Raw genomic sequence first — 22,446 nt, forward strand, 5'->3', positions numbered from 1 at the left:
ACAATCCCAAAGTTTCCAGGGCAAAGAGAAAATACCGTAAGTACCTAGAAAGAAAAAAAAAAACAGGTACGGAGGAGCCATAGTCATAATCACATACCATTTAGTGACCATCACTATAAAGGATTGGAAAGCTTGATGGTATTCCAGAAGGCGAAATAAAGCAACGCTTACAGCCCAGTATAATTCTACAGAGTAAAAAAGTAAGACCAAAATAGAGGACTTCCAAGCATTCCCGATGAGAGGACCAAAGGTGTCAAGAGAAACATGAATAGGTAAACCACAAATGAAAAATCAAAAGAGACTAAACAAAAATTAAATGACATTCATACTTATCTGGAGAGATGATACATATGACCCCTCTGAACTCTATCAGGGGTCACAGAAGGAGTTTAACTGGACAAAAGGTCTGGGAGCAGTTCTTTTATGCCTTGATGATATCAAAAGAAGAATAGAACGGGAAGAACAGATGTAGAATACCCTGGGGGAAAGGATGGAGAAGAAGGTTAGGGGCAATTATAATCAGGGTGGACAAGTAAAATAAGGAGGAAGGGGCAGGGAGAGCATTTGAGCAGAATCCGACTTTCCCCTTTCCCTCCTTTAACCGGTTCAGATGACAAAGCAGAATAAGAGCGAGAGTTAATTAAGGATGGGATGGATGAGTGGAATGCTAAGCAAAACAAACTTTAAAAATGTAAAAAAAATATTTACAACTCTTTTTGCAGGGAACAGAATTAGAAACTGAGGAGGTGCCCATCAACCGGGAGAACGGATAGACAAGTTGGGGCATATGGAGAGAATGAAATACCACTGCCCTGTAAGAAATGACGAAAGGAATGATTTCAGAGAAACAAAGACTTGCATGAACTGATGGAGAGTGAAGTGATAACAACCAGGGAAACACTTTATACTGACAACAATACTGTGAAGTCAAAGAACTCTGAAAGACTCTGCAACTGTTACCACCTATCACCTTAATGACCAACCACTATTTCAGAGCACTAGGGATGAAGCATGCTACCCACCTGCTGACCAAGAGGTGAAGGATTCACAGTACCCAATGAGACGTTTTTCTCATATGTCCAATGAGGAGATTTGTTTCGTCTGACTACACATGTTTGCAACATGGGTTTTGCTTTTCTTTCTTAATTTGTTTGTGTGGGGAAGGGGAGTGATGGAGAGAGAGAAGGCAGATTTTTGCCAATCATAACAAATAAAATTTAATGTAAAATGAAGATAGGATGCTTTCGTGATGCTTACAGTTGGGCATTATATTGCAAAATATAAATCCCTTCAAAAAATTAAAATATGTCAAGTCTAGGTAAACTACATTCACAGTATTCCTCTCCTATTTAACAATCCTATCAAAAACGAAATGAGGTTAGTCTGGCATGACCTTGTGAGAAACAGGTGCAGACCACCTCAAAATAAGTTCTTTCAGAGGCAGCTTTGGTATGACAAAAGCCTTTATTGCATTTTCATGAGAATGGGGCACCCACAATAAAGCCAATTAGTGAGTACCAATGCTGATAGGGCTCAGCCTGTATTTATCCTAAGCCAGTCCCTCCCCTGAGTCACTATAGGTTGCTATGCTCAGGTTCACAATCTTCCTGGAAGAGTTCTAACTAAATCCTCCTTGATACATTATCCCTCCCATACACATACACCTTCATGCAACCCATGATCAAAAATGGGGTGGAGATTTTAGACAGGGGAGGTGAAGTTAATATTCGTAAGTCTATTAAGCTTAAGTGCAGAAGTGAATAGGGTTGACCTTTTACCTACTTTTACTAGGACATGGTGAGAGTCAGCTCCAAATGGTTCCTATCTCTAGCCCCAAACAACTTTTCTCTTTCTTGAGTTGACACAATTCACTTTCCCTAGTCTATCTAGGAGCAAAGATATTGAATGAAGAGGTTTTCTTTCAACAATCTGAGATCTGAGATTCCTACTTGTTGGTGCAGGACACTTACCCTGAGAAGATTCCACTATGTATCAAGCCATTACTGTTTCCCACAACCTGTTCTTGATGCTGGCTGTTTGGAATTAGTACTTCCATTCCTGGATGTTCACCAATCACCTCTTGATTTTCTACTGAAGTTATTTGTTATAGATGAAAACAGAAAAGAGCATGTAAGCAATAAATCAGAACAGCAATTATGGTCAGGCAGCAAACTAGCAATGAAAGGGTTTACTTAGGAATCTTCACTATAATAGCTCCCCTCTGATCAAGCCCTAGGGAGTTGACATCTCAGCACCCATTTAGCCAACCTACCTCTCTACATCACTTCCTTGCTAAGGTCTAGCAAAAGTATCAGTTTATCTCAATATACAATTTTCTTTGAGATAATATATGCAAAGCATTTTGTGAACCTTAAAGTGCTGTGTAAATGTTAGCTGTTGTTATATTATTGTTATTGTTGGCGCTATTTTCTTTGACACAGAAAGAGAGTGATGTGAACAATGTTATTCCTTAGTATGTAGGGCTTTCTGTTGTTGAAGAAAAGGTAGCAGATTTCTATAGTTTTATCTAATCCCAGATTGCTCTACTAGATACACACCTAAACAGGAAGGGGTATCACTGGAGAAGAGGAAAAACAGGAGGCAGCAGGCCTGGGTACAGCTTTGCAAAAGACTACACAAGGATGGGGGAGAAGAGGGTGGGGAAGAACTGAGGCCTTCCCATCCCCTGAAGAGTTCAGATCCAGTCTGGCCCTCGGGATTCGGGCAATGCTAAGGGTGGTCACAAGCATGATACCAGCTTCAAGAGGACGTGCCATGGCCCCAAATGTGCCCAGAATACCTGGATCATCCTGCCTTCTTTGGACTCCATGCAGAGGGGTGGGCTGGGAAGGAGGGCTGGCTCACTGCACACACTTCCAGGCAGCTCCCTTAGGTTATTCTTCACCTGGGCACTTTTCCTTTCCCCAAATGACAGCAGGCTCTCGTGTTCCCCACCATCAGAGAACATCGATGTATTGTGCAGTCCAAAGAGGAAAGCTGAACATCCCATATCTGGAAAACACAAAGTTTGCATAATGAAGGTTTCTCTTTGGTCTCAGTGCCCGGACAGCCTTCTTTTGTGTCCTGACAGTGGCATTTCCTGGAGGTCAGTCATCATTATAAACATAAAGTGACATATTCAGGGACTCAATTAGGAGCAAACTCAGAAGAAGCTAATGTCCCCCATTTAGTTACTCTTAAACAAAGAACACAGCAATGACCAAGGAGGGATAATAAAATACAGCACCAGACCCAAAAGCAGCTAAACAAATAGGAGCCAAATTTACTCATGGAATAGGTGTCAAAAGAAAGCATCCTGCACCAACAGGGTATCCTTTTCAGTGCTCAAGTGGGAATCTCAGATCTCAAATATCTTTTCTTCTAGATAGACTAGGGAAAGTGATCTCTTTGTCAGTGGAAACTAGGATAGAAATTTATTAATGTGAGTCAAAATATTTACTACTGGCATTCTTTGCTTTTTAGAATAAATCTATTTGCCAAAGTTAATGTAGTTTCTATACGGCAAATCCAAATTTCCAATTGACTTGTATTATAAAAGTAGACATGGGTTCTTAATGGGGGGAAAAATAACCTTGTAAACAAAGCTGGGAAGTGCTTATGAGGAAAGGGCAGTCTTTTTCTAGCATTGGATTGATCGTTTTCAATAACTACAGCCCTTTACAATTCTTCCCAATCCTACTGAGCAATGAATTCAATGCCAGAAGACCAAAGTTTGAATGCCAGGTCAGCCCCCATTACCCTGGGCTTCTTGAACTTGCATGGGGAAAAAATACATCTTTGTTTTGCCTAACCTCCCCCCTCCTCCCTCCCTCCCTCCCTCTCTCCCTCTCTCTCTCCCTCTCTCTCTCTCTCTCTCTCTCTCTCTCTCTCTCTCTCTCTCTCTCACTCTCACACACACACACACACACACAGAGTTAAAAACCCTCAGCTCTTTATGATCTCCAAGATCCCGTCTAGCTCCAAGTCTGTGACTCTTCACGTCTCCACCTTCACAGCAAGCAGAACTTTCCTAGCCAAAAGCAGCTTAAACTCCAAGTACTTAGCAGTGCTACCTATTGGGGATCTCATATCCAAGATACATAAGGGAATGACTCACTTACAGTTGAATGACGTCCATTCCCCCAAGATAGTCAACAGATATAAATGGGCGGTTCTCAAAGGGACAAATCCAAGCAATCACCAGCCACATTTTTCAGTGTTCAAAATCACAATGAGGGGGGCGGCTAGGTGGCGCAGTGGGTACAGAGCACCAGGCCTGGAGTCAGGAGGACCTGAGTTCAAATCTGGCCTCAGACACTTAACACAAACTAGCTGTGTGACCCTGGGCAAGTCACGTAACCCCAATTGCCCCGCAAAAACCAAAAATCACAATGAGAGAAATGCATATGAAAACAACTCTAAGGTTCTGCCTCACGCCCATAAGACTGGCAAAGATAAAAGCAAAGGAAAAGCATAATTATTTGGAAGGGCTACAGGGACTCAGGGACAAAGTCTATTTGGGAAAACAATTTGGAACCAGGACACAAGCTAAGCTGATGCAGAGTCTAGTAAGCAGAACCCTAATTTTACAGTGATAATGTCATAGAGAAAACAACTTTGAAAGACTCCAATCAATAGAGCAAGCACCCAGGACTCCAGAGGACTGATGAGAGCGCTCACTACCTACTTCTTGATAGAAGCTGGGTGAAGAAAGAATCATCCATGTTTGGATAAGGCAAAAGTGGCTGTTGTTTTGATGAACTGCTTACTTGTATAAGTAAGGGCTGGAGGTTGAGTGAGTCAATCATCCTACCCTACTTAAAGTAATTAATAAAAAAAAATACCCTTGATGATTTCATTAGGTGAGAAAAGTTCAATTGAATCAACTAATGGAGAGCACTAGGCTAAGTGCCAGAAATCTTTGAAAGTCACTGGAATCCAATGGAGTGACACAGTACTAGGCTTTGGGGGTTGGTTAAAGGAGATCATAGTGTATAAAAAGATGAACTAGGGGCAGCTAAGTGGTGCAGGGGATAAAGCATTGGCCGTGGATTCAGGAGTTCAAACCTGGCCTCAGACACTTGACACTTGGTAGGTGTGTGATCCTTGGCAAGTCACTTAACCCTCATTGCCCCTGCAAAAAAAAAAAGATGAACTAAGTTTTACTCTTATTCTAACTACTTATTTTTGACTCCCTCATTTTCTGAAAATACTGATTAAGACTCCACTCAATTACTCTCTTCTGCCCAATAACATTGATTGAAGACAGGAATAAGTAATTTATGTGCCTTTCAATTAAGTAGACTGAATTTATTTCCAAAATGTTGTATTTCTAAAACAAGAACTCCAATTTTACCCAATTTATTGAAGAAGCTGATATATACTATGTAATCCAAAGAGAGTAATAACTTGAATAGGGTTTTATTCAGTTTCCAAGGGATTTCCTTTTTAAACATAATGATGCCCTTTAAAAAAATCGATGTTATTGATCTTCTATTTTGACATTCAATATTTTTCCTAACATATCCATTGCTTGACTTCTCTCAGAGAGCCGTCACATATATTTTTTTTAAGTTTAGCAAATCTAAACTACACTGAAAAAGATTGACATTACATAAAATGTTCCACATCCCTATTCCCTCACCTCTAGGAGGAACCTTCTCATATATCTTGTTTCACGCTCATCTTAGTCATTATAATCGCAATACATTCAGTTTTCATTTGGTTTGTCTTTCCATTTACATTGTTGGGGTCCTGGGAAAAGGACCTCTATGCACAAAAATATTTATAGCATCTTTTTAGTGGTGGCAAAGAATTGGAAATTGAGGGGATGCTCTCTCAGAACAACCTTGCTTATTACCTTCTCAATGAGGGGGGCAATGGAGGGAGGGCGAGAATTGGGAACTCAAAAAATTTTAAAACGAATATTAAAAAATAAAACATTAAATAATTTTTAAAAAAGAAATGATCAACAAGCCTAAAAGCTGATTCCTTGAAAAGAATAACAAAATGGATAAACCTATAGCCATTCTCATGAAGAAGAATTCTGAAACTACTCTGCACAGTTTTCTGCTTCCAAAGAAATCAGAAAATAAAGGATTACTTAAAAAAATAAAAATGCCCAAGCTACCAGAACCACAAGTGGAGATCTTAAATAACCCAACTGCAGAAAAGGAAATGCATCTAACTGTAAAGGAACTAGGACAAAGAGAGAGAAAAACCTAGTATGGATCAATTCACAGGAGACTTTTATCAAACTTTTTTTTTTTGCAGGGCAATGGGGGTTAAGTGACTTGCCCAGGGTCACACAACTAATAAGTGTCAAGTGTCTGAGGCCGGATTTGTACTCAGGTATTCCTGAATCCAGGGCCAGTGCTTTATCCCTTGCACCACAATTAAGATCAACATTAAACAAATTATGTTTTAAAATTGTAAAAAAAAGTTTTTTAAAAATTGATGTTAAAATTTTGTTTTCACATATATTTTGGAAAATAAAATTCTATTTAAAAAGTGCCCTACGAGATTGCTTTTATGAGACAAATACAATCCTAATACTTAAATCATGGAAGGATGAATCAAAGAAAAATTATACAATATCATTAAGGAGCATTCAAAATTTTAAATAGAATCCCGTCAAAGAGACTATAGCAACTTAACCAAGAAAATATTTATGATGACTAAGTTGAATTAATATCAGGGATGATAAAATGATTAGACATTAGAAAACAACCAACATAATTTTAACAAATTTAATAACAAAATCATCCAAAATGACATCTCAATTGAAGCAGAAAAGCCTTCAATTTATGCTAACAATTCTACAAAGTCTAGGCAGAGAAGGAACTTTCTCAATATCATAAAAAGTACCTAAAACCAAAAACAACATATGCAATAGAGATATACTCTGTTTTCCCGATCAAAAGAGAAGTAAAGCAAAGATCTCCCCCCTATTCTTTGACATCAGTCTCGAAATATCAAGAAGACAAAATAAACTCATGTCAGGTAAACCCTAATCCTATTAAAGATAAGCAGAGAAAAGACAAAAGCATCCCTTTCTGCGGGTGTAATGGTTAAGTTAGAAAATCCTAGGGAATTGGCCAAGATACTGAGACAAGAGCTTCAGCAAATTTGACATTACTAAATCAATCCACAAGGGAGGCGGCTAGGTGGCGCAGTGGATAGAGCACCGGCCCTGGATTCAGGAGGACTGGAGTTCAAAGCCGACCTCAGACACTTGACACTTACTAGCTGTGTGACCCTGGGCTAGTCACTTAATGCTCATTGCCCCACAAAACAAACAAACAAAATCATCCCACAAGAATCAACCCTATTTCTATGTAATAACAGCAAAATCCAAGAATCAGTAATAGAAAAAGAAACCTCATTCAACATAACTATGAAATACTTACAATATTTGGGAGAAAATCTACCACAGCACACTCAAAGCTTACACAGATTCAATTATAAAATGCCCCTTGAAGATTGGAAGGAATATTCCGTGCTCCTGCCCTTGGACTGCTAAGGCGATGATAATAATAGCAAACTCACCAAAGATAAGTTATAGTTTGAATGCTATGCAAAGCAAAATACCAAAGAGATGAATACTTTACAGAACTCAATAAAAGAACAGTCAAATTCATTTAGAGAAACAAAAAGAACTACAATGTCAAGGGAAATAATGAAAAGTTAAGAATGAAGGGAGAATAACAATTCCAGACCTGACTATATTATAAAGCTTCAAGCATCAAAACCATTTGGTTTAAGTTTAAAAATAGCAAAGTAGGTCAATGGGATAAACTAATAACCAAGGTAAAATGGGAAATGATATGTCACCATCATCATAGCTTTTTAGCATTTTAATTAATGTTTGTTTGTAGGGCAGTGAGGGTTAAGTGACTTGCCCAGGATCACACAGCTAGTAAGTGTCAAGTCTGAGGTCCTCCTGAATCCAGGGCCAGTGCTCTATCCACTGCACCACTTAGCTGCTAACCAACACCTATAAAACAATTACTTCACATCATTAACGATAAAAATGCAAATTAAAGCAATATGGATTGCCCTTCAAATAGCAAGGCTTGTAAAATAAAGAAAGAATGCATGTTATGGGTACTGTGTAAAGATAGTCACACTGATATGTACCGGACGGACCTGTAAATGAGTTCATCCATACTGAAAAACAATGTGCAATTATCAAAGTATTGTTAACTGTTTGACCCTATTGGCTCAGGGATCCCACAGCTGGGCATATACCCTACAAAAGTAGAAAAAAGAAAAGAAGGGTCCTGTATATCCCAGCATTATTTGGGACAGCAAACAACTGTTAAAGTGCTCATAAACTGAGCAATGGCTAAACAAAATATTAATATAATGGGATAAAATTGCAGCATAAGAAAAGATGGGGAATTTATAGAGACATAGAAGACTCATAAGAAATGATGCAGAGTCAAGTAAGCAGAACCAGAAAAAACAATATACACAATGACTTCAACAATGTAAATGGAAATAGTATGAAAAGACAGTTGAATTCTGATGAATTGTAATGACCACTGTCCATCCTAGATAAGAAATGACTGAACACATCACCCTTCTCTCCATATAGAGGGTAGGGTACTATAGATAAGGAATGTGATAGATGGTGTCAGACACAGTTCCTGTCCAATAGTGGGGCTTTCCAACTTTTCTTTGTTACATGGATGAGTTGGGGGTGGAGAGAGATATCAGGAAAAGTCTATGCTACTAAAAGAAAGGATATCAATAAAAAGAACATAAGGCTGTGTGCATGGTGACTAAATTAAGTATTAACATATGTGTCATCTTTTTTTTTTCACAAGTCTTTCTCCCTTTAGAATATCAGAATAGCAGTTTTTCATGGTTGGAAGGCAGCTCAGAAGTGCTTTGGTTCAATCTCTACCTGAATATGATTAGGAATAACATCTATATTTCCAACAGGTGGTATAGCCTTTGCTTGAAAATCTCAAATGGGAGGTGAATATTACCTCCCCAAATTACTCATTCCACTGTTGGACACCACTAATCATTAGGAAATTGACCTCCTGAAACATATTGTCAATTTGCTTCTCTGAATCTCTCTACTAGTTGAAGAAGTCTAGTATAGACAGTTGATTGTGTGGAACTGGAGCTCAAGGGAGAGATCTGAGAATCATCTACACAGAGATGGTAATTAATCCTATGGAAGCTGATGAGGCCATGGGATGGAGCCTTGGAGAACATCGCCAATTAAAGGGCAAGATATAGAGGATGAGTAAAATAGAAAATTACAAAAGAGTGGTTAAGGGTAGAGCCACTATGGCAGAGTAAAGACAGGGACTCACCTGAGCTCTCCCAAATTTCCCTCCAAATAATTTGAAAATAAATATCAAAATGGATTTTGTAGGGGCAGAACCAACAAATGGTTAGGTGAAACAATTTTCCAGCTCAAGACAACTTAAGAGGTTGAAAGAAAAGATATGTAATCTCTGAGTGGTGGTCGAACCAGGTCTTGGAAGTGGCAGTGGTGGTGGTGGCAGCAGTGGTAGCTTTGGGAGCTCTCAGCCACAGACAGCAAGGGGGTTGGAAAAACTGGTCAGAAAGAAACTACAGGGAACCCTTTATTGGCACTGGGTTTAGAACCCTGTTGTATTAGCCATATGGAGTTCCTGGTCACAGTCCCAGGATGAAAAAGAGCACTAACATTTGTCACAGTGGAATACGGGCCTTGGCCACAGTTTCAAGGTGTAGAATAGTGCTTGTGGTCATTCACAAGGCAGCAGGAAACTTGGTCACAATTCCAGGGCCAACAAGAGCACTAGCACTTGTGGTCATAGGGGAACCAGGTCCTTTCTTGGGTAAAGGCCAGGAGAGTAGTGACCACACTTCTCCTTAGATAAAACCACCTTGGAAGCACCAAAAAACTTACAGACCCCTAGAAACTAGCTCTGAAAATAGCACAAAACAATTAAAACTTGGGACAGTGTGCCCTCCATCTCAGGAGAAGAGCCCAACTTTGAAATAGAGTTAAAAGTCAAGAAATAGATCTTGCATCTTATACTAAAAAAAGGTCAAAATGGGTACATGATTTAGAAGTAAAAGGTGATATTATAGGTAAATTAGGAGAGGAAAGAATAGTTTACCTCTCAGATCTATGGAAAGGAGAACAATTTATGACCAAACAAGAGAGAGAGAATATTATGAAATGCAAAATGCATGATTTTGGTTACATTAAATTAAAAGGATTTTGTACAAACAGAAGCAATGCAGCCAAAATTAGAAGGGAAGCAGAAAGTTGGGAAACAATTTTTACAGCCAGTATTTCTGATAAAGGCTTCATTTCAAAGATATACAGGAAACTAAATCAAATTTATAAGAACACAAGTCATTCCACAATTGAAAAATGGTCAAAGGATATGAACAGGTAGTTTTAGATGAAGAAATCAAAGCTATTCATTGCAATATGAAAAATGCTCTAAATCACTATTGATTAGAAAAATGCAAATTAAAACAACTCTGAGTTACTAACCACCTCACACTTATCACATTGGCTAATATGACAAAAAAGGAAAATGATAAATGTTGGAGAAGCTGTGGAAAAATTGGATCAATAATTCATTGTTGGGGAAGTTGTATACTGATCCAACCATTCTGGAGAGCAATTTGGAACTATGCCCAAAGGGTTATAAAGCTGTGCATGCCCTTTCACCAAGCAATAACATTATTAGGTCTTTATCCCAAAGAGATCACAAAAAAGGGAAAAGAACCCACATGCAAAAACATATTTATAGCTGCTCTTTTTGTGGTGGCAAAGAATTGGAAATTGAAGGGATGCCCATGGCTAAACAAGTTGTGGTACATGAATGTAATGGAATACTGTTGTGCTGTAAGAAACGATGAGCAGGCAGATTTCAGAGAAACCTGGAAAGACTTAAGTGAACTGATGCTAAGTGAGATGAGCAGAACCAGGAGAACATTGTATACAGTATCAACAACATTCTGTGGTGATCAACTGTGATAGACTTAACTCTTCTCAGCAATACAATGATCCAAGACAATTCCACAGGAGTCAAGATGGAAAATGCTCTCCATATCCAGAAAAAAAAACCTGTGGAACCTAGATGCACACTGAACCATGCTGTTTCCCCTTTTTTGTTTTTTGAGTTTTTTCCCGTTTGTTCTGATTCTTCTTTCACAATATGACTAATGCAGAAATATGTTGAATATGTTTGTTCATATATAACCTATATCAGATTGCTTGCTGTCTTAGGGAGGGAGGAAGGAAGAGAGGGAGGGAGAAAAATTTGCAACTAGAAATATTATGAAAACAAATGTTGAAAACTATCTCAAGATGTAACTAGACAATAACAAAATAGTTGTATGATTTTTAAAAAGAAGTCAAGAAATAGGCTGGAAAAAATGAGCCAAAAAAATGAACTTGACTACAAAAAGTATGGTGACAGGGAAGATGAAGACACAAACTCAGAAAGACAATGATCTCAAAAATCCTTAAAGACAAATATGAATTGGACACAAACCCAACAAGAATTTCTGAAAGAGCTCAAAAATTATTTTAAAAATCAAATAAGGAAAATTGGAAAAGAAATGAGGGTGATAGAAGAAAATTATAAAAGAGAGTCAACAACTTTCTAAAAAAGGCACAGAAAATACTGAAAAAATTATACTTCAAAAACTAAAATTAACTCCATAGATGTCATGAAACAATAAAATCAAATAGAAAGAATAAAAAAAGTAGAAGAAATGTGAATAATCTCATTCAGAAAACAGCTAACTTGGAAAATAGATCCAGGAGAAATAATTTAAGAATCACTAAACTACCTGAAAGCAATGATTTAAAAAGAGACTACACATCATATTTCAAGAACTTATCAAAGTCAGCTGCCCTGATATCCTAGAATCAGAGGATAAAATAGAAATTGAAAAACTCTACCTATCACCTCCTGAAACAAATCCAAAAATGAAAACTCCCAGGAATATTGTAGCCAAATTCCAGAGTTCCCAGGTCAAGGAGAAAATATTGCCAGTCATCAGAATGAAACAATTCAAATATAATGGAGCCACAGTCAGTATCACACAAGATTTTGCAGCTTCCACATTAAAGGATAAGAGGTTGTGGACTATGATATTCTAGGAGGCAGAAAAGCTAGGATTACAACCAAGAGTAACCTACCCAGCAAAACTGTGTATAATCCATCAGGGGAAAAAAGAAATATTTAATGAAATAGAAGACTTTCAAGCATTCCTGATGAAAAGACCAGAGCTGAACAAAAAATTTGAATCTTAAATATAAGACTCAAGAGAAATATTAAAAAAGTAAACATGAAAGAGAAATCATAAGGGATTCAATAAGGTTAAACTGTTTGCATTTCTATATGGGAAGATGATACTTATAACTCCTAAGAACTTTGTCATTATTAGGGCAATTAGAAGAGGGGTGTGTGTGTGTGTGTGTGTGTGTGGGTGTGTGTGTGTGTAGGAAGGGAGGGAGAGGTCACAGGTGTGAGTTGACTATGATCGGGATGATTAAACGATAAAATTAAAGAGTGAGAAAGAGGAATATACTAGGAGAAAGGGGAAAGGAGAGGAAGGGGGAAATTATCTCATAAAAAAGGCATGAAAAGCAAAGCATTTATAAGTGGAAAAGATGATGGGGAAGGGTGGTGGGCAACACTTATTCCTATTAAAAACACCAGAAAGCAAAGGAATAAATGGAGATTTCCTTAAAATGATAAGTAATATATATCTAAAACCACCAGCAAACATTATTTGTAATGTAACAAGGATGCCCATTATCACCACTGTTATTTAATATTGTACTAGAAATGCTTAATTATAGCAATAAAGAAACAAAATTACCACTCTTTGAAGATGATGTGATGGTATACTTAAGGAATCCTAGAGAATCAACTCAAAAATTAGTTGAAATAATTAACAACTTCAGCAAAGTTGCAGGATATAAAATAAACCCACATAAATCAATAGCATTTCTATATATTACCAACAAAGTCTAATAGGAAGAGACAGAGAAATTCCATTTAAAATAACTGCAGACAGAGGGCAGCTAGGTGGCACAGTGGATAAAGCACTGGCCCTGGATTTAGGAAGACTTGAGTTCAGATTCAGCTGTGTGACCTTGGGCAAGTCACTTAACCCTCATTGCCCCGCAAAAAATAAAATAAAATAACTGCAGAAAATATAAAGTATTTGGGATTCTACCTGCCAAGACAACCCAGGAACTATGTGAAACACAATTACAAAACACTTTTCATACAAATTAAGTCAGATTTAAACAATTGAAGAAATATTACTTACTCATCGGTAGAATGAGCTAATAAAATAAAAATTACGATTCTAACTAAATTAATTTATTCAGTGACATTACTTATCTACCAAAATTTATTTTCTAGAGCTAGAAAAAAAACTAATACCAAAATTCAACTGGAAGAACAAAAGCTTAAGAATATCAGGAGAATCAATTTTTTAAAATGTGAAGGAAGGTAGCCTAGCAGTACCAGATCTATTAAAGTATTAAAAGCAGTAATCATAAAAAAAGATCTAATATATTGGCTAAAAAGTAGAGCTGTGCATCAGTGGAAAATATTAGGTATACAATACACAGTAATAAATGACCATAGTAATCTGATGTTTGATAAACTCAAAGATCCCAGCTTTGTGGACAAGAACTCACTATTTTTTTGTTTGTTTGTTTGTTTGTTTTTTGTTTTTTGCAGGGCAATTGGGGTTAAGTGACTTGCCCAGGGTCACACAGCTAGTAAGTGTTAAGTGTCTGAGGCCGGATTTGAACTCAGGTACTCCTGAATCCAAGGCCAGTGCTCTATCCACTGCGCCACCTAGCTGTCCCTAAGAACTCACTATTTGACAAAAATTTCTAGAAAAACTGTAAAGCAATTTGGCAGACACTAGGGAATGAGCAACATCTCACACTGTATATCATGGTAAGGTCAAAATGAGTACATGGTTTAGACATAAAGGGTGATACCATAAGCAAATTGGGGGACATGGAATAGTTTACCTATCAGATCTATGAATCAAGGAAGAATTTATGACCAGCCAAGAAATACAGAGTGTTACAGGATGTAAAGTAGATAATTTTGATTACATAAATCCTAAAGGTTTTGCACAAACAAAACCAAAGCTGTCAAGATTAAAAGGAAGGCAGAAAACGGAGAAAGATTTTATAACAAGTTTCTCTGATAAAGGCCTCATTTCTAAAATATATAGAGAACTGAGTCAGATTGATAAGAAAACAAGCGATTCCCCAATTGAAAAATGGTCAAAGGAAATAAATAGGCAGTTTTTAGAAGAAATCAAAACTATCTATAGCCATGTGAAAAAATGCTCTGAATTACTATTGGTTAACATTACAGAAAAGGAAAATGACAAATGTTGGAGGAGATCTGTAAAAATTCGGACACTAATGCACTGTTGCTGGACCTGTGAACCAATCCAACCATTCTGGAGAGCAATTTGAAACTATGCCCAAAGGGCTATAAAACTGTGCTTACCCTTTAATCCAGCAACACTGCAGCTAAGTTTATATCTCAAAGAGATCTTTAAAAAAGGAAAAGGACCTCTACATATAGAAATATTTATAGTAGTTCTTTTTGTGGTGGTAAAAAGTTGGAAATTGAGATGTCCATCAATTGGGGAATGACTGAACAAGCTGTGGTATAAGATTGTGATAGAATACTGTTGTGCTCCAAGAAATGATGAGCAGGATGCTTTCATAAAAACCTGGGAAGATTTACAAGAAGTGATGAAATGTGAAGTAAGCAGAAGCAGGAGAACAGTGTACACATTAACAGCAATATTGTATAACGAGCGACTTTAAATGACTTAGCTATTGTCAGCAATAGAAAGATCCAAGACAATTCTGAAAGACTTATGATCAAAAAAGCTATTCACTTCCTGAGAGCGTCTGGAAGTAGATTGTAGCATACTTTTTTTAACTTTATTTTTCTTGGGGGTTTTTTGCCTGTGTTTTCTTTTGCAACATGGTGAATATAGAAATATGACTAAACATGGATAATCTATATTAAATTGCTTGCCTTCTCAAGGAGGTGGAGGGCAAGAAGGGAAGGAGATAATTAGGAGCTCAAAACTTTTAAAAATGAGTATTTAATAAAAGTTACATGTAACTGAGAAAATAAAATGAGGGAGACTTTAAAAAACAAAGAAAGACTGGTCAGCCAGGTAGGGAGACAGCTGGGAAGAGCAGTGTCACAAAAAGCCAGGTAGCATGAGGGTGTGGGAAGTGAACATCAGCTCTAATAAGAAAGAGGGCAGAGGGAACTCTAGGGAGAATAGGTTCAGGTTTGTGATGCCAGGAGAAGCTAGACTTCAAAGGGTAAAGGAGGAAATGAGAGGAGAGGAATTGAAGGCAACAAGTTGCAAGGGCTTTTCCAGGTGCTTATCAGAGACAGGAGAGATAAAGGACCAGAGCCCAGCGTGCCCATCTGCTTGAGGGTATAGTGAGACCTAGTGAGGCCTTTTTAAGGATGGAAGGGAACGGGCATGTGTAATGGCAGGAGGGCAGGTAAGAAGGAAGGAAACAAGCTTTTCTTAGATGCCCATTCTGTTCCAGGCACTGTGCCAAGCACTTTATAAGTATCTCATAACCTCATTCTCCTCCACAGCAAGAGATTGCTGGGCTCTTCCTCAACTGCCTCTGAGTGTCTTTTAAGGTTCAGCCAATGGAATGATTCTCTTCTCACTCACTCAAGGGACTTTCTTGAACCTTATCAAGATGTCATCTGGCATGGTCTCTTTTTTGACAGTTTGCTAAACTCCTCCCTATCAAGGACTTTTGGTCCTGGGTTTTCAAAGACTGATTCCTTCCCAGGAAGTACTAAAGGCTCCCAGCTTTCCACCAGTGTGGGCAGAAATAATCCAAAAGAAGCCAAGCATAGGAGAAGAAAGGTCGTTGGAATAGTCCCTAAAACAATTCTGGAAAAACTTCAAGGCTTTCACAGCTGACAAATGCCAGGTTGTTTTTCTGGTCCTCTCTGATGGCAAACCAAAAGGACCTGCCACTTTGTTTGTTTTATTTGGGTTTGGCCTGTTGTTTTTTTTAGAGAAGCATTAGTAGCATGACACCCACTTGAGATTTTTGTTATATGGAAATGCAAGAACAAAATGTAAAATAGTCCCCCTTCCCTTTTCTTTTTTTTTTTTAGTGAGGCAACTGGGGTTAAGTGACTTGCCCAGGGTCACACAGCTAGTTAAGTGTCTGAGGCCAGATTTTAACTCGGGTCCTCCTGACTCCAAGGCCGGTGCTCTATCCACTGCACCACCTAGCTGCCCCCTTCCCTTTTCTATAAGATTTTAACTCTGCACATAAAATCTATTCTCCTCTGTCAAGAAAAGCAGCTTATGGACCTCTACAACTCAAAACTGAGCAGATGAACACCAAACCAATAAACAGATGATATGGTTGCTCCCAAATAGGAGTTATAGTGAAGAGGGAAGTCAAAGAACTCTGCCATGCTTTCATTGGTGGCAAAGGAGCCTAAGAGCATGGGCACATTTCTCTAAGCAACTTTTCCTCTCCAGGGCTTCCTCCCTAGTGTGGAAAGGGGACAGGAAAGACCCATTAGGTAACATGACAATTCCAAAAAGTTTCAAAGCTGTGCTTATCTCGTAAGTCAAACATTCTGATGGATGTCATTTCATAAATGTGAGCACTCCCTCCAATCATAAGCCACCCATGTGTACTTATCCACTACTACTCTTGTCTATGTCCTCCCATAAGTTCACCACAAGGAGTCTGCACCAAGTGCTGGAGCCTTTTTTTTCCTCTCTCCTGAAACCACAAAGACACCAGTGGAATACATGCACTGTCAGTCTCTCATCTTACTATGTGACCAGACCATCTTTCTTGATCATTCATTTCTCTGATGATATCCTTTACTCCTTCCAAGTTTCATAATTTCTACAGTATATCCACCATCTTCATCTCAATTGCCTTCTGCCTAACACTCATGTTTAGTTCTTCAGGCACTGTAGTGTTCCACAGTTTGTGGCCATACAACACCTGGAGATAAGCTCTATAAGGCTGTCCATGGAACACTTCATCACAATGGGGATAGCAGATATCTTCCATCCACTTAGCTTTTCCTCAGTGAATATTTAGGTCAAACATTTTTGAATGCTTGTGGGTCTCTGTCGTGTTCTAGGGGATTTCTTACCATCCATAAAGAAAGCATGTAGACTCAGCTCCTCTGTGACACTGACGATTTGAGGAAGCATGTTTTCCATGTTTATACCTTACTTGATACTTCTGATTAGAAAGGCAAAGAAGTATATCTCTATTGTTATACCTTTCAAAGTATCTTGAAAATTTGTTGCTATATGTATGAGAGACACCTTGTTGGAAAACAGCCTTATAAGTGTCATTTTAATCTAACAAATCAAATGCCTTTTATAATCAACAAACAGTAAGCAAGGGGGGATATTGTTTTCTCTAGATCAGTGGTTATCAAAGTGTGGTCTGCATATCCTTAGGGGCCCTTGGGACCCTTTCATAGGTCAATACTGTTTTCATAATAATACTAAAATGTTATTGCCCATTAAAATACTCCTTTCCTTTTCCAATTACATGTCTGAGTGAGGCTGGATTCTCTTCACAAACTTCAATCAAAGCAACATCTCACAACAGATTGAATGCAGAAGTAGACATTAGTATCCAGCTGTCTTCTATGAAGTCAGACATTCAAGATATTTTGAAAAATATGCTAAACAATACCACTCTTCTCATGATTTTTTTGAAAATTGTTCTTTTTCAGAATAAAATATTCTCTGTTAAAGTCTAATAGATTTACTATTATTTTAAAATAAATTGGTATTTTAAAACTTTATCACTTTTAATTTCTAAAATGGTAAATGCAGATGAATAAATATAACCCATATCAACAAAAGCTCTTTGGGTCCTCCATAATTTTTATGAATATCAAGGGGTCCTGAGACCATAAACTTTACAAACTGCTAGTCTAGATCTTGTAATCAACTATATGATGGTGTCATGGTGTCACAGAAGCTGCCTAACACAGGCCAGACCCCTGGTAGATTAAGTCCAATATTCTAACAAAAGAAGAAACTGATACATCATTCAACAGTTAACAAAAGGAGGTTTTAGCCATAACACTAAAAAAGATCCTCAACAAGGATTTAGCCCTTAGTTCAGGTGGATATGCTTACCACCACTCCCTTGCATTCATAATGGGAAACATATGGTCAGCAGGGCAAAGTGTGATGAGTAATGGAGCCTTGGGATATCCACTACATCTCACCTCCACAAGAGTGGCCATTGTTTTTACTCTTAGGTGACCAGGAAGCCCTACGTCCAAGCATTAGTCCCCCTCAATTAATCAAATCCAAAGGACAGCTTCAATATCTCTTAAGGGAAAACTTTCCCGATTTTCAAGGAGATATTTTAGGACTATCTTAGGAAAAGATAATCCAGCCTCCATAGTGGGGAAATATGATTGATGGTAGTCCTTGCTACAGATGGTTAAGATGTGATTTGCAGTGGAATATTACTTGCAAAACCCTGTCTGTTCCCTTATCAGAGTTGTCCTCTATGCACATGTCGTTTTCTTCTCATAGAATCATTTTTATGGACGGGAAGGTAGGTTTATATATCAGCAGTTGATACTATCTGTTGCCTTTTTAAAAATTACTGAGGTCCAATAATATATTTTTTTGTGGGGCAATGAAGGTTAAGTGACTTGCCCAGGGTCACACAGCTAGTGTCAAATGTCTGAGGTCACATTTGAACTCAGGTCCTCCTGAATCCAGGGCCAGTTCTTTATCCACTGCTCTACCTACCTGCCCCTGGCCCACTAATTTTTACACATGTTCCTCTATTTCAGATACCTTGCAAATCATCCCCTTAACACTTTAAGAGTTATGTCACTTGCAGTATGAACCCCCTCAACGTATGCTTAGTCTAATTAGACTGCTTTTCCCATCTTTATACTCTTTATTCCCATTTCTACGTCCTTTATAAAGAACATTTAGGACTGAGATCTTAAAGTTCAAGTGTGGCAGCTCTACTGTCTAAGACAGTTAAAAAAGTCTCTCATAAAGATCTTTGCAGATCTTTTCCATTTTTCTTTGGTTGTCCTTCCATTTTCATACTCAAGGACCCTAAGAATGACTTAGTTGAGCTTCTCACTAAGGTCTCTTGATATCAGTTTGAATCCCCTTGCCCCTCGCTGCTTTTCTCTTTTATGAACTGATACTGATCATCATTTTCATCATCCTTTTCTACAATATTTACAAATGAATTTATATTAAAAAACAGTGTTGCCCTTGGCTTCCATTTCTCTCTACTTGGCGAGTAATTTAAGTATTTGATGACTACTCCCAAAGTATTTCTTTACAAATGTGGTAGAGGACAGTGTGCTGTTGTCACATTTGATGAATGGTGACGTGTATAAAATGTCTACATATTCAACTTTCCTAGTCCAAGTTCCAATCTCTGAAACGAGTCTTGCTTAGGCTGGATTTCATTACACTAGTGTGAAGTACAGAGTTAAATCTTTCTGTTGTGGCTTAATGCTGGATAACTAGAAACAAGGAGACAATGTCATTGAAAAACATAAACAGCTGTATCCTAGCTGTGGCTTTATTCGGAATCTGATTTCAGTTAACAATCTGGGAACTTCATTTCAGTATTTTTCTTCTTCAATGATGAATAACACTATCTATGATTTTGCTCCCAAGGCTTTTATAGATTCTGTTGGTCTTCTTGTTAGAGCAATTGATTTACATCCGTTAAACTTCTCTATAAAATAATTATAGTATGTGTCTTTGTCCTACCTTGAAATACTTTTGGGAATTGGGATAAATTAAATAGGAAACTTTAGCCATGAAGACTGTTTAAGATGAACTTTATTCTCTCTTTCTCTCTCTCTCTCTCTCTCTCTCTCTCTCTCTCTCACACACACACACACACACACACACACACACACACACACACACACACACACGCTGCAAATAGCAACCTTATATTTCTGTAAGAAGACATAAGTGAGAAATAAGAATGTTCCTCAAATTTTTTATACTGAAATTTGTGCTGACTTTTATAATCAGATAGGCATGTCAAAGAACCTGACCACAAATAAAAACTGTTAGAAAGGTTTAAAAATAAGTCTTCTCTTTTGGGATCTAAGAGATGAAATCTTAATCAGATTAATTATCTTTAAAAATAGTCTAATAAAAAGATAATTGTCAGTCTTTTATTTTTTATCATCAGTCTTTTATTCTTACTATAGCTTAGTGTGTTTACAGTAGCCTAGTTCAGGCAAATCCTAAAACTTACAAAAGTACTTTCAGAATGAAAGTGAGTACTTACAGTGTGTATTTTAAAATCCCAATGAGAGATTGTAGCTCAAAATAGACACAGTGGGCCCACTTATTTCTTCTTGTTTGGAACAAAAATTTACTATCTGGAAATGGCCAGTTTCATGTCAATTTCAGTGGAACGTGGCCCCATTAAAAGTCCAGAAATACAACACCAACAAAAATCAAGGAATATTGAAAAACAGTCACTTTAAAAAAGGAATTTGCATCCATGAATTAAAACTTAAATTAAAAAAAAAACCGACCTGAAGGCCAAGATAAGGAGACTTATCTGTAATGTTTTTTTTTTAATTGGCACCAGTTAAATGATTGTTAAAAGAGATCATTTAGACAAAGGACTGGAAAGGGAGAGGGAGGAACTCGTCACTAATTTAGTTCTTAGATGTCAAAGGACTAAATTAATAAATATAAAGATAAGAGAGTTACAGAGCAGTCAGAGTGGGGATTTTCCTTGAATTTCATAGCAAAATTTGTGCTTTAAAAAAAACACCTTTGTTTTTATCTTTGGAATAAAGGGAGAAAATGAGCAGGCTCTAGATGAAGGGTTCTTGCCCTGGGGTCTGTGAACTTCAAAGAGTATTTATTTTGATATTTGGATTTCAGAAAAAACAAAACATGGTTTCCTTTGTAATCCTGGGTATTTTATTTTACTCATTTATAGACATTATTCTGAGAAATCAAAAAAGTTATTTAGCACCTACTATATGCCAGGCATTGTGACTGCCAAAGGGAAGTCCATAGCACAGAAAAGGGGAAGAACTCTTGATCTAGCCCAAATCCCTCTTTACAGAAGAGCAAAGTGATTTATCTAAGTCAGACCCAGGAATTAAACTCCAAATCTTGTCCTCTTTCTACCAGACAGTCCTCCCTGGGTAGATGTTTCTCACTGGCGTCTTACTCTTTGTGGCCCCATTCGGGGTTTTCTTGGCAAAGATGCTGGAGTAGTTTGACAGCTCATTTTATCGTTGAGGAAACTGAGGCAAACTGGGTTAAATAACTTGCCCAGGGTCACCCAGCTAGTCAGCGTCCGAGGCCAGACTGGAACTTGGGAAGATGAGTATTCCTGACTTCAGGTCAGACACTGCATCCACTATGATACCTAGCTGCCCATAGTCAGAAGCAGTGGAGAAATTAGAAGTGGCTCAGACAACTATCCCCTGCCCACATCAATAAGCTTAAAGGGGCAACTGAGTTAACTTGGAAAAGTAATCTCAACCTCAATGTCAAAAGTTTAGACGAGCAAAATTTTAAGGTGACATTTGTCTTTGTTGCCACTAGCCTCTCTTTTCTGTGTCCCTCTTCTGGGGACAAAGCTGGGTGGCCCTGTAGTGGATAGAGCCCCAAATCAGGAAGACTAATCTTCCAGCCTCAGACTATGTGACTCTGAGCTAGTCCCTTCACCCTGTTTGTCTCAGTTTCTTCATCTGTAAAATGAGTTCGAGCAGGAAATGGCAACCCACTCCAGCATCTCTGCCAAGAAAACCCTAAATGGGGACACAAAGAGTAGGGCACAACTGAAATGACTCAACAACAACAGACGTCTTCCCTCTCCCATTCCCAATACACAGCTCCCCCCTAACCCAGCTCCCATATTCCTTTCAGCTATTTAGGATTATGGGGTCATAAGTCTCGAAACGGAAGAAACCTCAGAGGCTTTTAGAGATGGTTCAACTGAGGCCCAGGTAAATTAAATTACCTGACCAAGGTAACGTGGACATTAAGCTTTCAGAATAAGAATACGAACCGAGGGCCACCACTCTCTCCACTGTCCTGACGAATTCCATTAAATTGCTAACTGTGTCATCTATTGCCAACTTTAGCTGTGACTTTTCCCAGGGACATACCATGCCACAAAAGGGGCCTTAGAAGAAGCAAGGCCTGAAGAAATGAATCTATGAGGACAGAATGACAAGCAGGGAATTCGAGGGAAGAACAACCTTAAATCTTCCTCCAGCTGCCTACATGAAAGTCTAGCCCTAACTAAAGCCATCCAGGACCCTGCTGCACATCTGAATGCCCCATCTGGGCCCCCCTCTACCTTGGTCCCAAAGC

The sequence above is a fragment of the Dromiciops gliroides genome, chromosome X (genome assembly GCF_019393635.1).
Source record: "Dromiciops gliroides isolate mDroGli1 chromosome X, mDroGli1.pri, whole genome shotgun sequence".
NCBI classification, from domain to species: Eukaryota; Metazoa; Chordata; class Mammalia; order Microbiotheria; family Microbiotheriidae; genus Dromiciops; species Dromiciops gliroides.